At 46.8% G+C, this 15,745-nt stretch overlaps 1 pseudogene; it reads right to left on the bottom strand.

The window, feature by feature from the left end:
• Positions 1–14,107: 14,107 nt before the first annotated feature.
• Positions 14,108–14,390, bottom strand: LOC118588744 (annotated as a pseudogene).
• Positions 14,391–15,745: the final 1,355 nt, after the last annotated feature.

Here is a 15,745-nt window from a genome sequence, read left to right as displayed (position 1 = left end):
ACCCAATCACAGCCATACATCTTCACACAATGTACAAATATCCCACAACAATGAGCCTGTAGCTCCACCTGACAGTCATATGCCTGGTCTAATACTTCAGCAGAATGGATACAACTAGAGTCAATTAAACTCTCCCATTGGTTCTTGGCCAGAGTGAGCAGTTGAAATTGCTTCCTATCTCAGCTGGTCTAAGGCCACATTGCATACTATGGGGATTGCAGAGATAACTGGCACCCTAAGAGACCTAAGGGTGACTCCCATCACTCCCTGTTTTCATTCCAACCCGAGAGGATGACAATCAACTCCCACAAACTGAGTCCTGCCCTGGCCTCCATCCCTGCTGCTGTGCTGGTATTATCGTTGTTAGAGCAGATTAATATTGGCTCAGACACGCAGCGAGCCCCGTTCTGCTGACAGAGCAGTCTTGCCCATCCCCACCAAAAAAAGAATGGTGCTGCTGCCTAGTTTTATGCTAGCTTGATACAAGTGTGAGTCATTTGGGAAAGGAGAACCTCAATTGAGAAGATCCCTCCACCAGATTGGCCTGCGGGCAAGCCGTGGTGCATCTTCTTATTTTAGGACTGATGTGGGAGGGTCCAGCTCTCTGCGGGCAGTGCTAACCCTGCAGTGGTGATCCTGGGTACAATAAGAGTGCAGGCTGGAGGCTGGAGAGATGGCTCAGGGGTTAAGAACACCGACTGCTCTTCCAGAGGTCCTGAGTTCAATTCCCAGCACCCACATGGTGGCTCACAACCATCTGTAATGAGATCTGGTGATAAATATTTAGGAAAAAAAAATAAAATAAAAGGTGTGTGTGTGTGTGTGTGTGTGTGTGTGTGTGTGTGTGTGTGTAAAAATGCAGGCTGAGCAAACCATGAGCAAGCCAGTAAACTTGGAATTGTTCCTCTATGGCCTCTGTTTCAGTTCCTGCTCTTACTTCCTTTGATGATGAACTGGCCTGAGAGCTTTAATCTGGAATAAACCCTTTCCTTGCCAAATCGCTTGTGGTCATGGTGTTTTATCTCAGCAATAGAAACCCTAAGACCAGGACCACTCCTCTGTATCACATTGGTTGATCCATAGCACACCCTACAGTCTAGCTCCATGGTGATGCTAACTCCTATCTTCTGTTATGAGGAAGTATGCAGGGACCAGAATCCTCTGCAGCATCATAGATGCATCACTATATTGGTTACATCATGCTGACCAAGCCAGATGAGGGCAAAGCGGCAAATACAGGCCAACACGGGGTATAATCCCAGAACGCTGGAGGGAAACCCTGCCAAGATGTGGGCAAACCGACAGTGGGGAAGTTCTTAGGGACCAAGCGGGCATGTCCCTCCAGAAAAGAGGAAATGATTTTATTTTACACCTCCCACTGTAACAACAGAAGCCCAAGGCCTGGTAGATCACTTCAGCTCCAGGCAAGCTTGGCATCTCTTTCTGGCCTACTTACTGAGCGGACCCAAGGAGGAAAATGCTCTATGACAGGCCTTCGGCCTTTTGAGCCTTCTGTGTCCAGCACTGTATAATTCTAGAGAGACCTATTGCGACAGTTAATCTTGATTATCTCCTTGGTGCGATTTAGAGTCATCCTGGAAATGAGCCTCTGGGGAAGTCTTTAAGGAATTATCTGGATGAGGTTAACTGAGGTGAAAAGTCTCATCCTCAGTGTGGGTGGTGCTACGTCATAGGCTGGGGTCCCAGACTGCATAGAAAGGAGAAATCACGCTCCACACTTCCTGACTGTGGATTCCATGGGACCAGCTTCCTCAGGCTCCTACTACCGTGTTGTCCCTGCCATGATGGGCCATATCCTTGAACTGTGAGGCAAAACAAAGTACGTTGTCATAGCAACGAGACTGTAGCTATTACAGTTGTGATAGAAAGAGCTTCTGTGTGAGGTATACAGAGGGCACCAGCACAGAGGAGCACATGGTGGCTGCCTGGGCTCTGGAGGAAGGCCATTCTACCACAGTGGTGTGACCACCAGCTTAAGGTCAGCTCCCAGCATGCATCTGTACTGTCGATCTCCCAAGAACCGGAACCAACAGCTTATGCAGAGCAACAGGGGAAGAGATTTAGACTGGGAATCCGCTCTCACAGTTCCTGAGGCTGAGAAGTCCCACGGTATGCTTGTCCTATGACAAGCTGGAGAGTCAGGGGACTTGGTGACATGCTTCTGTATATTTGAAGGCCTGAAAACCAGGGGGCAAAGGAGGAACTTCCTCTCTAAAGCTGTGGATCTGGGGCTCAGAGAAGCTGCTGGTAAAAGTCCTAACTCATGAAGCGCCAAGAACTAGAATTGAAAAAAAAATACATTATTTATTAATTTGTGGGGTGAAGAAGGGGTTGCATGTGCCAGCACACATATAAAGGTCATAGGGCAACTTGTGGGAGTCAATTATCTCCTTCCACTGTGTGGGTCCTGGGGACCAGACTCAGGTCACCAGGCTTGGAAGGAAGTGTCTTTATCTAGTGAGCCTGATGCTAGCCTAGAACAAAAATTTTAATGTCCACAGGCAGAAAATGGATGTCTCAGCTCAAGAAAAGAAAGAACCCACTCTTTTGCCAGCTTTTTTTTCTGTTTGGTCCCCCATATACAAGACAATGACCACCACATTGGTGGAAGTGGGTCTTCTGCACCCGGTGTTCAAATGCTCTTCTAGAAACATCCTCACGGACACGGACACGGACACACACACACACACACACACACACACACACACACACCAGTTTCTAGGCATTCCTTAGATGAGTCAGATTAATACATAATATCCCAACAGTGGTGTATCTTATTTAGGGTTTCTATTGCTGTGAAGAGACACTATGACCACAGAAACTCCTATAAAGGAAAACATTTAACTGGGGCTTAATTCAAGAAATCCACAGGAGTCTGCTTAGGGGTAAAAGGAATTTATTAGGAAAGAAAACTCACTAAAACAGAATAGGAGACTTGTCCCAGGGTCCTAGAAGGCTGAGGTGCTGTCCCAGGCTGTTCTGCCCTGAGTCATTTCCACCATCCTGAGCTCTCTACGTGCCTCTTCAGGTCTTAAGGGTAGCCCCAAGGTCATGCCCCAGGGGCAGGTACTTCAAGGTTATAGGTAGAACAGTTATCCACTACAGGGGCTGGCTTACAGTTCAGAGGTTTAGTCCATTGTCATCATGGTGGCGTGCAGGCAGACATAGTGCTGGAGAGTTCTATGTCCAGACCGGCAGACAGACAGCAGAAGACTGAGACACTGGGCCTGGCCTGAGCATCTGAGACCTCAAAGCCCACTCCCAGTATCTTAGTTAGGTTTTTTTTTTTTTTTTTTTTTTCTGTGAAGAGACACCATGACCACAGCAATTCTTATAAATGAAAACATTTAATTGAGGGAATTCACTTACAGTTTCAGAGGTTCAGTCCATTATCATCATTGTGGGGAGCATGAGGTGTGCAGACAGACATGGTGCTGGAGCTGAGAGTTTTACATCTTGACTTAGAGGCAACAGGAAGTTGACTGACTCACTGGTCAGTGTCTTGAGCATAGGAAACCTCAAAGCCTGCCCCACAGTGACACACTTCCTCCAACCAGTCCATACCCACTCACACAATGCCACGCCTCCTAATAGTGCCACTCCCTATGAGATTATGAAGGCCAAACACATTCAAACTACCACACCAGTGACACACCTACTGCAACAAGGCCACATGTCCTAATAGTGCCACTCCTACGGGCCTATGGGGGCCACTTTCATTCAGACCGCCACACTGGAATTGGCTCAAGTGGGGCCACAGGCTTAAGGAAAGTGTGCAAGCAGGAGCCCTAACCCCTCTGTCATCTTCCGGGGCTCAGTGCTGCTTCTCCTGCAGGTCACATCCACCTATAGCCACTTCGGGGTGGGAGGCTGGGGCTCTGGATGAGGCAGGTACATAGTGGGTACAGAAGGAGGTATGCTACCTGCCGGGCTGGCCCTGGAAAAGCAGGAGAACTCTCTGTGAGCTGAGCCTCACATGGTTCACCAAGGCATGCTCTTCATGTGCAGAGGCAAGAAGTGACCTGAAGTAATGGACTCAGGGGCCACGGCCAATGGGTTGGCAGGGACACAATAGAAGACTGAGGAGAAGAAGGGATGGGGAGAGGCATTTGGATGGGAAATATTTGTGTTTCACATTAATATGATCGACGAGGACCACCCAGAAGCTGGAGTGATGCCAATCTCACCAAGGACAGACAACAGTTTTGACAGAAGGAGAGAAAGCCCGCTGGGAGGCAGAAACAACAGATGTCCAAGACAATGACAAATCCAATAAGGAGCCAAGAAAAATGTCCCCAGATCATGCTGCAGGAGCTGGGAGATCTTCTGGTCCAATCTTATCTATGGAGTCCCTCGTCAGCCTTGGACACTTTCAAAACAGGGCGTGCCTTACCTTCAGGATACTCATGACTTTTCAGGACATTGGCACTGTCTTCAAGTTTTCCTTATGTGCCAGGCTGGAGTTTTCTCTTCCCACCCTATAGCAAGGGCTCTTCCCCTTCCCCCATCCGCAGGCTTCCAGCCAAGTCAGGATACAGAAGGACGTGTTTTGATGAGATGCAGACAGGTGACAGATGCTCACTAGTGGACACATTTGAAGAAGTTACACTAAAAAAATAAAAAAATAAATGGGCCATGCTGGGAAGAAAGAATGCTTTAGGCTAAACCCTCTCAACCACCTCCACTTTTTATTTTTATTTATTTATTTATTTATTGTTTTTTTTTTTTTCGAGACAGGGTTTCTCTGCATAATTTTGATGCCTGTCCTAGAACTCACTCTGTAGACCAGGCTGGCCTCGAACTCACAGAGATCTGCCTGCCTCTGCCTCCCAGTGCTGGGATTAAAGGCTTGTGCCACCATTGCCTGGCCCACCTCCACTTCTATTGAAAGAAAAGTGTCATAGGGATCACTTGGTTGAGAACCTGGAATAGGGAAGCAGATGGCAAAATGACCCAACACTGAAGTAGAGCTGGAGTGAGAAGGTAACACAGGAAACCAAAGAGAAGGCAGAGAGAAGGGACCCCAATGTCTGTGGAGCCAGATAGCCATTCACCATGGAAACAGGTGTGCTCAATTTACAGAGACCTACTTACCTGCCTCTGCCTCTTTTTAGAGGTGTGCTCCACAAAGCAGGCTGTATTTCCAGCACTTGGGAGGCTGAAGCACTCTGGAGTGCCATGAGTTTGAGGCCATCCTGGAGCTACTGGAGCACAGAGCAAGACCCTGTCTAAACAAACAAACAAACAAACAAACAAACAAATCTAAAGGCACGTTCCACTATGCTTAGCAAAATTTAATTGGATTTGTGTGTGTGTGTGTGTGTGTGTGTGTGTGTGTGTGTGCGTGTGCATGTGTGAAAGGCACATGTGGATGTCTTGAGGAGCTGGCTCTCTTTTTCCACCTTGCAGAGGCAGGGGCTCTACTGTTATTTCTGTCATCTCCTTGCACACAAGACTTGGCTCCAACAAAGCATTTCCTGGTGCTTCTTTTCTCCTCAAACTGTATGTTTTGCATTTTTCTTTGTCTAGCTTGCTCCTTTTCATTATAATCTGCGTAAGAGTAACTACTAATAACCACATGACAGTCAATACTGGCTGCCGTGAGATCTCCTCTGTCAATACTGTTACTCTAAGACATTTCAACTTAGCCTCAGGCAGACTTGTAGGACAAAGGCAAAAGCAGCCACGTTCTTTGTAACAACAACAAAAAAAGAAAAGAAAAAAAAAAAAAACATAAGAAAGGTCTCTAGGACTTTTAGTAATATTTTTTTCCTCTGAAACTTCTTGAGCTGGGCCCCACAGTTCAAATCACCCTCAACATTATCTTCCATGCATCTAGTATATAATAGGTATATTATTTATCTTCCATGCACCTTTTGGATGGTCCATTAAGCCCCGCTTAAAGTTTCCAGCCATTTTTCTAGTCCAAAGTCCCAAAGTTCACATTCCACCCACAAACAGCATGGTCTAGCTTGTCACAGCAATACCCCAATCCCTGGTACCAACTCTGTCTTAGTTATTGTCCTATTGCTATGAGGAGATACCATGACCAAGGTAACTCTTATAAAGAAGACATTTAACTGGAGCTTGCTTACAGTTTTAGAGGCTAAGTCCATTATCATCACGGCAGAGAGCATCATGGCAGGCAGGCAGGCCTGGTGCTGGAGAAGCAGCTGAGAGCTACATCCTGATGCACAGGCAGGGGGTAGAGGATGGGGGTTGGGGGGGAGTAGTTGGCTTGAACTTTTGAAACTTCGAAACCCACCCCTATTTTTTCCCCAACAAGGCCACACCTCCTAATCCTTCTTCAATAGTGTTACCTCCTGAGGAGTAAATATTCAAATAGATGAGCCTATGGGGGCCATTCTTTTTTGGGGGGTGTTTTTATTTTTGTTTGAGACAGGGTTTCTCTGTGTAGCTTTGGAGCCTTTCCTGGAACTCACTCTGTAGACCAGGCTGGCCTCGAACTCACAGAGATCTGCCTGCCTCTGCCTCCTGAGTGCTGATATTAAAGGTACGAGCGACCACCGCCCAGCCAGGAGCCATTCTTATACAAACCACCACAGTCACTGAGCTGTATTTTCTGGGTTAGCTAGTCTCCAAGCTGCTGCATGATCCTCCTGCCTCCACTTCCAATCTCAATGAAGGAGTGCTGGAATTATGAATGAACGCCACTACACCTGGCTACTTGCTTGTTTTGTTTTATCTGAGTGAGCGTTTCGGCTGCCTGTATATTTGTGTACCAAGCTGGCAGAGGGCATTGGATCCCCTGGAACTGGAGTTCCAGTTGTGAGCCACCATGTGGGTGCTGGGAATTGAACTCAGGTCCTCTGGAAGAACAGCCAGTGGTCTTAACTGCTGAGCCATCTTTCTAGACCACAACTGGCTTTTTCTGTGGGTTCTGGAAATCAAACTCAGGTCATCAGGCTTACCTGGCAAGTATCTTTATTCACTGAGCCTTTGCCCCTGCCCAAGGGGATAGCTTTCTTTACCATTTTGAGCGCTCAGATGAGAGCTGATGTCTGACAGGGAGGCTTTGCTTTTCTGCTCTTTCACATATGAGGGGTAAGGGCTGAGGCTGTTGCTCAGTGGGAGTGTGAGGCCCTGGGTTCAATGCTCTCTGGTGAGAAAATAAAAAGGAAAGAAAATGTGAAGAATTGTCCTTGTTTTTAGCTGAAACTGCTCTGCAGCTGAGCAGAACCAGATGTCCCAGCTAGACCCTGGATGACAGGCGGCAGCCTGGCCTGGCTGCTGGTGGCAGCCTGTGGGAACAGTCCGCTGCTCCTGGCAGATAACTCAGGTCACAGACCACCCGCGCTTCCAATCAAAGCGGCATGGAGTAAATAATCCCCATGCCTGCCAGAGTGGTGATGCTTAGGTGAAAATTTAAAAATACCTATTGCTAGCCCCAAAGGGCTTCTATTGAATGTTTTCACAGAAAACCTGTGAATCACAGGGCTGCCGTGAGCACCGCACCAGTGTGAACCCTGCCTCAATGGTGGTGTGTGCCTGAAGTCAGCAGCTGCAGCCAGCCAAAATTGTAAAACCAAAGCACACATGGAAAGACTGTTCTCCCAAGAGGAGAAATTTATTTTGTTGACTAATATTTAAACAGTTTAACATGCCTTCTGATGAATTGTCTGGCTTGGGGGGAAAAAGCATGTAACAAGTCGGCGTGATAAATCCCTCATTTTTAACAGCAGGGAATGTGCAGGCAGGTTTTAATGGAACATCTGCTTCCCTCCATCTCCACTTCATGAGTGTTTAAAGAAGGTTGATGGAAGGGGTCCCACATCTCTCAGGCCCTTTGGCCTTGGCCTTAACAACGTGTGAGTGTAAATAAGGCATGTGACCGTGAATAACAAAGCCCCAGAGTACTTTAGATATCCAGCCTCCACCTCCTCAGCATCTGCATATGGCCACCTGTGCCCCAGGACAGGCTGCCCACCTGGGCCTCCTCTGCCAGCAGCTGCTTCCCACCTGCTTCTCAGAGAGCGCACCCTCCCACCCCTTCATGGCTGTTGCTCCTGCAGCTGGGCAGCATCTAATGCCTCTCAATGCCATGGCCAACCGGTCCCTGTGAGTGGCACCAGAGCCCACAGGTCAACAAAGTAATTGTGGTCCACTGAGACCCGGAGGGGGGTAAGCAGAAGGAGAAGACTCCCTGGGTAGCTCCACCCACTCCAGCACTTGAGCTCAGAGGGGCAGGGCACTGTGCAGTCCCCAGCAACACCCGTCAGTGTTCACATCTGTCTCTAGGAAGGCCCTGCATCTACTCCTCAGGCTGTTTACCAGCCCCTCGTTTCTGCCTCTCTCACGTCCTTCTCCTGCATTTCCTCTGCTTATGTGCATGTACGCATGTTTCCTCAGGGTGTCAGCACCCCTGACCTGTGACTGTGTGAACAAAATACGCACACATATATGGGGCTGGAGCGACGATTCGGCAATTAAGAACACGCGTACACACATGTCTATGAGGAAAAGCATTTTGAGAAACTCCTAATCTTGCAAACCACCGTCCAGTTCACAAACAGGACCCACATTGCAAGCAAACCACAGTAAAGCATTTCACCTGGGGACTCTCAAAGGCCAGTGGCAGGAGGTGACAGGGGACAGAAAAAGGCACTTTTATACTCTACACTGTACAGACACATTTGCACTTTATATTGTAGCCAGGAATCATAGCACACACTCGCTGCTAATGATTTGTTCCTGGTTTTAACCTAGATGGTACTTCAGGAAGGGTGCAAGGCTCAGGGTCTTCTGAAGGGTTTGATGAGCAGACAGTTGATAATGAGAGGGAAGGGCAGGAGGCGACAAGGAGAGGGTCACCAGTGCCACGAGTCTCAGACTGGGCTGCCTGAGCGAGCAGAGGGTTAGGACTGAGCTCTGGACTGACTGGCTGCCTTTCCCCATTCCCTAGGAAATGTTCACACTAAGGATGAAGGGAGGAAGAAGGGAGGCTTCTGGCATGTCCTTGGGATCCCCAGATTGCTGGCTCACAGCTCAGAGAGTTAGTACCTGGCTCTGCTCTCTGGGCATTGTGGTGACTGGCCACATGTGTTCTGAGACTCTGGTAACGAAGGGTCCTCCCCAGGAAGGAGGAGGGGGCTTTCTTGACATTCTTGTCACTCATGTTCTCAGCTCTGTGCAGCGGTACAGGACTGTAATACTAGATGTGGGAGGCTGAGGCAGGAGAATCTCAAATTTAAGGCTGTGTACCAGGCTTTTTCTCTTGGGCCACCAACCAGTTCCCAAATCATGGCATGGAGACTTCTTATTAGTTAGGAATGCTCAGTTTTAGTTTATGCCCATTTCTGGTTAGCTTTTATAACTTAACCTGTTCCTCTTTATCTACATTTTGCCTCGGCGCTTTTTACCTTTCTCTATGTCCTATGCTGTGTCTGCTGGCTGGTGGCTGCCTGGCTGGTCCTGGGCATTTCCCTCTCTTTCTCCCTTGTTCTTTCCTCTCTTCTCCTTGTTCTTTTCAAGCCTAGATTTCTTCTCCTAATCACTCTCTCTTTCTGCCTATCCCTCTCCTGCCTAGCTATTGGCCATTTGGCTTTTTATTAGACCCATCAGGTGCCTTAGGCAGGCAAGGTGAAACAAATGCAACACATCTTCACACAGTTAAAATAATATTCTACAACAAGGTTAGCCTATGCTCTATCATGTAGACTTATCTCAAACAAAAACCCAATCAGAACACATCAAGTGTGGAATGTGTACCCCAACTGTGGGTGAGTACTCTGAAAGCCCACATATGGCTAGCTCTGCTGTGCAGGGAAGACAGGGAACTCTAAGATACATTTAAGATCCATCTGTATGTGATGATGCACATTCATAACCCCAGCAATTTAGAGGTGGAAGCAGGGGGTTAGGAACTCAAAGGCAGCCTTGGCTACATAGAAAGTTCCAGGCCAGGGGCTGGAGAGGTTGGCTCAGTGATTAAGAGCAACAGCTGCTCTTCCAGAGGACCTGATTCAATCCCCAGCAACCCCAGGGTGACTAACGGTAGTCTGTAACTCCGGTCCAAGGCTATTTGCTGCCCTCTCTGGCTGCTGTTGGCAATGCATGCATGTGGGGCACTGGCACATAAACAGATAAAATAAAAATAAATACATCTTTAAAAAGATAAATGGCATCTGGGGGGCAGAGAAACGGCTCGGCAGTTAAAAGCACTGGCTGCTCTTCCAGAGGACCAGGGTTCAATTTCCAGGATCCATAGTGACAGTTCACAACCTTCTCTTAACTCCTGTTAACTCCAGTTCTAGGGAATCTGATGCCCCCTCCTGGTCTCTGTGGGTACTGCATGTGTGTGGTGCCTGTCCATGCAAGCAACAAACCAATACACATAAATAAAATTAATTAATTAAAAAAACAAAGTTCAAAGCCAACCTGGGCTACAAGAGACTCAGCCTCCAAACCTAAAATTAAGTAATAAAGTACTATGAAACTAAATGAAAGGTCCTGTTTTTATATGCATCAGAGACTGAACAGGGATCTTGGGGCTACGCCTGCAAATGCTGTCCTGCCCCAGCTACTTGCATGACCAGGACCTTTGACCACTAGAATATGGTCATGTGGCAGTTAGAAATCAGGACCCGGAGGCAGAAGGTTAAGGATGGCGACAAGGGCTGGAGATGTAGTTCAGTTGGTAGAGTGCTTTCTTGGCATGCACATAACCGCGGTTCTCTCCAGCACCACATAAACCAGGGTGGTAGGGTTCACCTGCAATCCCAGCCCAGGTAGAGTCAGGTCTATAACTCTACTTTCAACAGATCCCATGCCCTCTTCTGGCCTCTGTGGGTACCAGCCACACAAATAACACAGACTTATTTGTAGGCAAAACATTTATACACATAAAACTAAAGTTGAAAGAGACAGGGCCTTGCTATATGCACCCAGACTGGTCTAGAACTTGCTCTCTGCCTGCCTCAGCCTTGTGCCCTGGAAGCACACATGTGTGCCACCGGCCTGACTCCTCCTGAATGTGGGGTGGATGTGAGACAGTGGGTGTGGGGGGGGTCAGGCTGCCAGCTTTATCTCTGACACGGGGTGGAGAATTTAGTTCTGCTCCTGTAGACAAATGGATTCCCATTGGACACACTGGAAGTAGTCGGACTTGGAGTTAGGGCCACGGGTCCTGACACACTGCTTGCTGTGGCCAGCCATTTACCATCTCAGCAGCAGGTGGGCCCAAAACACCTTTTCTGAGAGGGGGCTGGGCCATGTTCAGTCAGATGAGACATTGCTCAGAGGAGAGGGCCCCCAGTCTCGGTGACCTCAGTCACCTCATCTCACCCCAGGTGGGGAAATAAAATGAAGGGAACAATGAATATAGCCCCCAGACATCCAGCTCTGTTCCTAGGAGGGGAAAGGTGAGCAAGCCCTAGCATCCTGCCCCAGAGTCTCTGCAAAATGGGGGTTGGAGTAGGGGCAGGGCACAAAGACTTCCTGCAACGCAAGGGTTTTTGTTTTGTTTTGTTTTTTGTATCTAAATATCTGATTCAAACGCATAAAAGATTCCCTGGGGTGCTGCAAAGATCTGGAGGGGCTGTGGTGGAGAGACACGCCCACCCGAGAGCAGGAAGCAAAGCAGAAACCACAATAGCTGGGTCTCGGGGCCAGGATGTCAGCTGTAAATAGCATCCAAGACACCTGAGAAGAGCACATTGTCACAGTCAAGTGAGAAATGACCCAAAGATGAAAAGGAAAGAGACGGTTCAGACACAGGGCATGCAGGCTGGAAGAGAAGGAATTCTGGGGGGAACAGAGCAGATCTGGAAAAGAGTAATCAAAGAAACGGAAGGAGACAGCTTTCAGGTTGGACACAGAGGATATTCTGGCTCCAAGCAAAGTTGATGGGAAAGGGCCACACTGACGCATACAGTGATGAATTCTCAAAGGAAAACAGTTGAGGAGTTGGGTATGGTAATGTTTACCTGTAATCCCAGCACTTAGGAAGCTGAGGCAGGAGGATCACCTTGAGACTGAGGTCAACCTTGACTATCTAGTAAATGCCAGGGCTATGTAGTAACCCCTGTCTCAAAAGCCTAAACCAAACCAAGGGAACTGAGAGATGGCTTAGCAGTTAAGAACACTGGCTGCTCTTCCAGAGGTCCTGGGTTCTGGCCCCACAGCACCCACATGGTAGATCACATGTGAAAATCTGTAATTCCAGCTTTAGGGGAATCCAAAACCCTCTTCTGGCCACTACAGGTACTGCATGCATGAGGTGCACAGATACACATGCAGACAAACCACCCATACACATAAAATTAAAATACAATACAGAGAATTCTCAAAAGAAGAATCACAAATGGTTGAGAGACATTTAAAGAAATGTTCAACATCCTTAATCATCAGAGAAATGCAAATCAAAATGACTCTGAGATACCACCTTACACCTGTCAGAATGGCTAGGATCAAAAACACTAATGACAGTCTATATTGGAGAGGATGCAGAGCAAAGGGAACACTCCTCCACTGTTGGTGGGAATGCAAACTTGTACAACCACTGTGGAAATCAGTATGGCGGTTTCTCAGAAAATTGGGAATTGATCTACCTCAAGACCCAGCCATACCACTCTTGGGCATATACCCAAGGAATGCTCAATCATACCACAAAGATACATGCTCAACTATGTTCATAGCAGCACTATTCATAATAGCCAGAACCTGGAAACAACCAAGATACCCGTCAACTGAAGAATGGATTAAGAAAATGTGGTGCATACACACAATGGAGTACTACTCAGCAGAGAAAAACAATGACAGCATGAAATTTGCAGGCAAATGGATGGAACTAGAAAATACCATCCTGAGTGAGGTAACTCAAACCCAGAAGGACAAACATGGTATGTACTCACTCATAAGAGGACTCTAGATATAAAGCAAAGAACAATCAGACTGCAACCCACAGAACCAGGGAGGCTATATAGCAGGGGGGATCCTAGGATGACTGTGGCTTATAATAAGTTTCGGTTTTACTCAATTACTGGGCAAGCCTCAATAAAACATTTCACTTTTTTTGTTTGTTTCTTTGTTTGTTTGTTTGAGACAGGGTTTCTCTGTGTAGCTTTGTGCCTTTCCTGGAACTCACTTGGTAGCCCAAGCTGGCCTCGAACTCACAGAGATCTGCCTGGCTCTGCCTCCCGAGTGCTGGGATTAAAGGTGTGGGCCACCACCGCCCGGCACATTTCACTATTAGGATAAGAATTTATACTGTATCAAGCTGATAATAGAAAAATAAATAAATAAATAAAAATGAAAAAAGAGAAAAAGAAACACCAGGTGGTGCTGGAGAGACAGCTCAGTGGTTGAGAGCACTGGCTGCTCTTCCAGAGGACCCTGGTTCAATTCCCAGCTCCCACATGATGGTAACATTACAGGTTGTAACTGTTTGTAATCCAAGTTCCAGGGGATCCAAGACTCTGAGGGCCTCTGTGGGTACTGCATGCACATAGTGAATAGACATACATTTGGACAAAACACCAATACACATAACAACAGGAATTTTAAAAAGAAAAGAAAATACAGTAACAACAACAAAACCCTAAGCAAGGGGCCAGAGGGTAAATAAAGGTGGCTCTTGCCAAGCCACCGACCTGAGTTCAGGAACCGGAACCCTGTAATAGAAGGAAAGAGCTGACTCGAGAGAGTTATCTTCTGACAACATCTGTGCTGTAGCACACGAAAGTTAAAACAGTTAAGAAAGATACAGCTGCCAGGCAGTGGTGTTGTACGCCTTTAATCCCAGCACTCAGGAAGCAGACAGGCTGATCAGAGAGCTACACAGGGCTACACAGAGAAACCCTGTTTCGAAACAAAGATAAAGCCTTGGTTTCAATTCCCATATATACATACATACACACACATATAACACACACACACACACACACACACACACACACGTGAACACATATATACACACACATATGCACATCACACATGTACACAGATACATACACACATGTATGCAAACATACATACATACTCAGAGCAAGACATTAGAGGAGGGGGAGATTATACTTTTTGTTTGTTTGTTGAATCAGAACATTTATTTTATGACTGACTGAAATCCTCAGTATGAACTGGATGCTGCACCAGCTGCTCTCTGGGGTTTGGGTGTTGTCCCTTCATGGAATCCATGTGTGATTCTTTCATAGACAGTTTTCAGGTGCCTCATCCACACAGTGCTGGTAGTGTTTCGTCTCTTAGCCTTGGCACTCTGATTACACTTTCTCTTGTGCTTGGCTGGGTAGCCACATTTGCCACAGGTTGACTTCTGAAGGTGGTAGGCCTTTAGAGCCACAGCGGCGCGTCTTATTTCTATGCTTTCCAAAGGATGATGTTCCTTTTGTCATCTTGCTTCTGCCGTGGAGGCCAAAGAGACTGGAAGAGCAAGAATGTACTTTTATATAACTCTGCAGGCCAGAAGATGGCACCAGATCTCATTACAGATGGTTGTGAGCCACCATGTGGGTGCTGGGAATTGAACTCAGGACCTCTGGAAGAGCAGCCAATGCTCTTAACCATTGAGCCATCTCTCCAGCCCCTGTTTTTTATTTTTGTTTTGTTTTGTTTTAATGTATATAGTGTTCCACATATATGTCTGTCTGCATGCCAGAAAAGGGCACCAGATCTCATTACAGATGGTTGTGAGCCACCATGTAGTTGCTGGGAATTGAACTCAAGACCTCTGGAAGAGTAGCTAGTGCTTCTAACCTCTGAGTCATCTCTCCAGCCCCACCTTTGGGTGTTTTTAAAAAAAATATTTCTTTTATGTTTTTCTTTTTATTTATTATTATTGACATTGTGTGCAAACACAAATGTGTGTGGGGGGGGATATGGAGAAGTCTGAGGACACTTTGTGGAGTAGGTTTTCTTGTATTTTTCTGTGCGTTGCTGGGATTGACCTTGGGTCATCAGGCCTGCACAGTGAATACTCTACCCGATGAACCCACTCACCACTCACCAGCCCCTTCCTTTATGATTCAAAGCAGGTTTAAATTAGGGAACACAATGACAAATAAAGACCTTACAGACAAATAGGGAAAAAATTTAAAAATAAAATAAAAAAGAAATAAATAAAAATAAAGGAAAAAAATGACAAAGCCTAAATTAAAATGATCTGAATTTTCACAACACTCAAAGAAGTAAATGTCAATTTATTTTTACCTCTGCTCCTCCTCAGCAGTATATTTTACTTTGTAACCTATTTGTGTGTTTTCTGAAACAGGATGAAGGATATAAAAAGCAACCTGAATTTGACCTTACTCTTCAGACACTCCAGATGTAATTTGTGGTCTTTCTACCTTCGGTGCGTGCTGATATTTCCTGTTCTTGCCTAGGCCTTCCTGTGCGTTAAATGCAGTGCAAGCAGCGAAATGGAGGAAGTCAATATCTACAGTCTGAAATACATGGGTCTAGAGAATCTGAAGGAAAAATACGTTTGTCATTCATGTATGGAGGCAACAAGAAACCCCAGAGGCAGAGCTGTTTAAAAAAAAAAAACAAACAACAAAACAACAACAAAAAACGATCCCTCAGGAGCACTCTTGAATACGTTACCGGAAGATGTCCGCCGCATCTTGGAGGGGAGCGCATACAAACGTGGGAGCCAGGCAAGGCGGCACCGGCTATAAGGCCAGCAATTAGGATGCGGAGGCAGGAGGATTGCCACAAGTTTGAGGCCAACCTAGGCTAGGTAAGTAAGTTT

The sequence above is a fragment of the Onychomys torridus genome, chromosome 8 (assembly GCF_903995425.1).
Source record: "Onychomys torridus chromosome 8, mOncTor1.1, whole genome shotgun sequence".
Classification (NCBI taxonomy): domain Eukaryota; kingdom Metazoa; phylum Chordata; class Mammalia; order Rodentia; family Cricetidae; genus Onychomys; species Onychomys torridus.
This window is presented reverse-complemented; position numbering and strand designations above follow the sequence as displayed.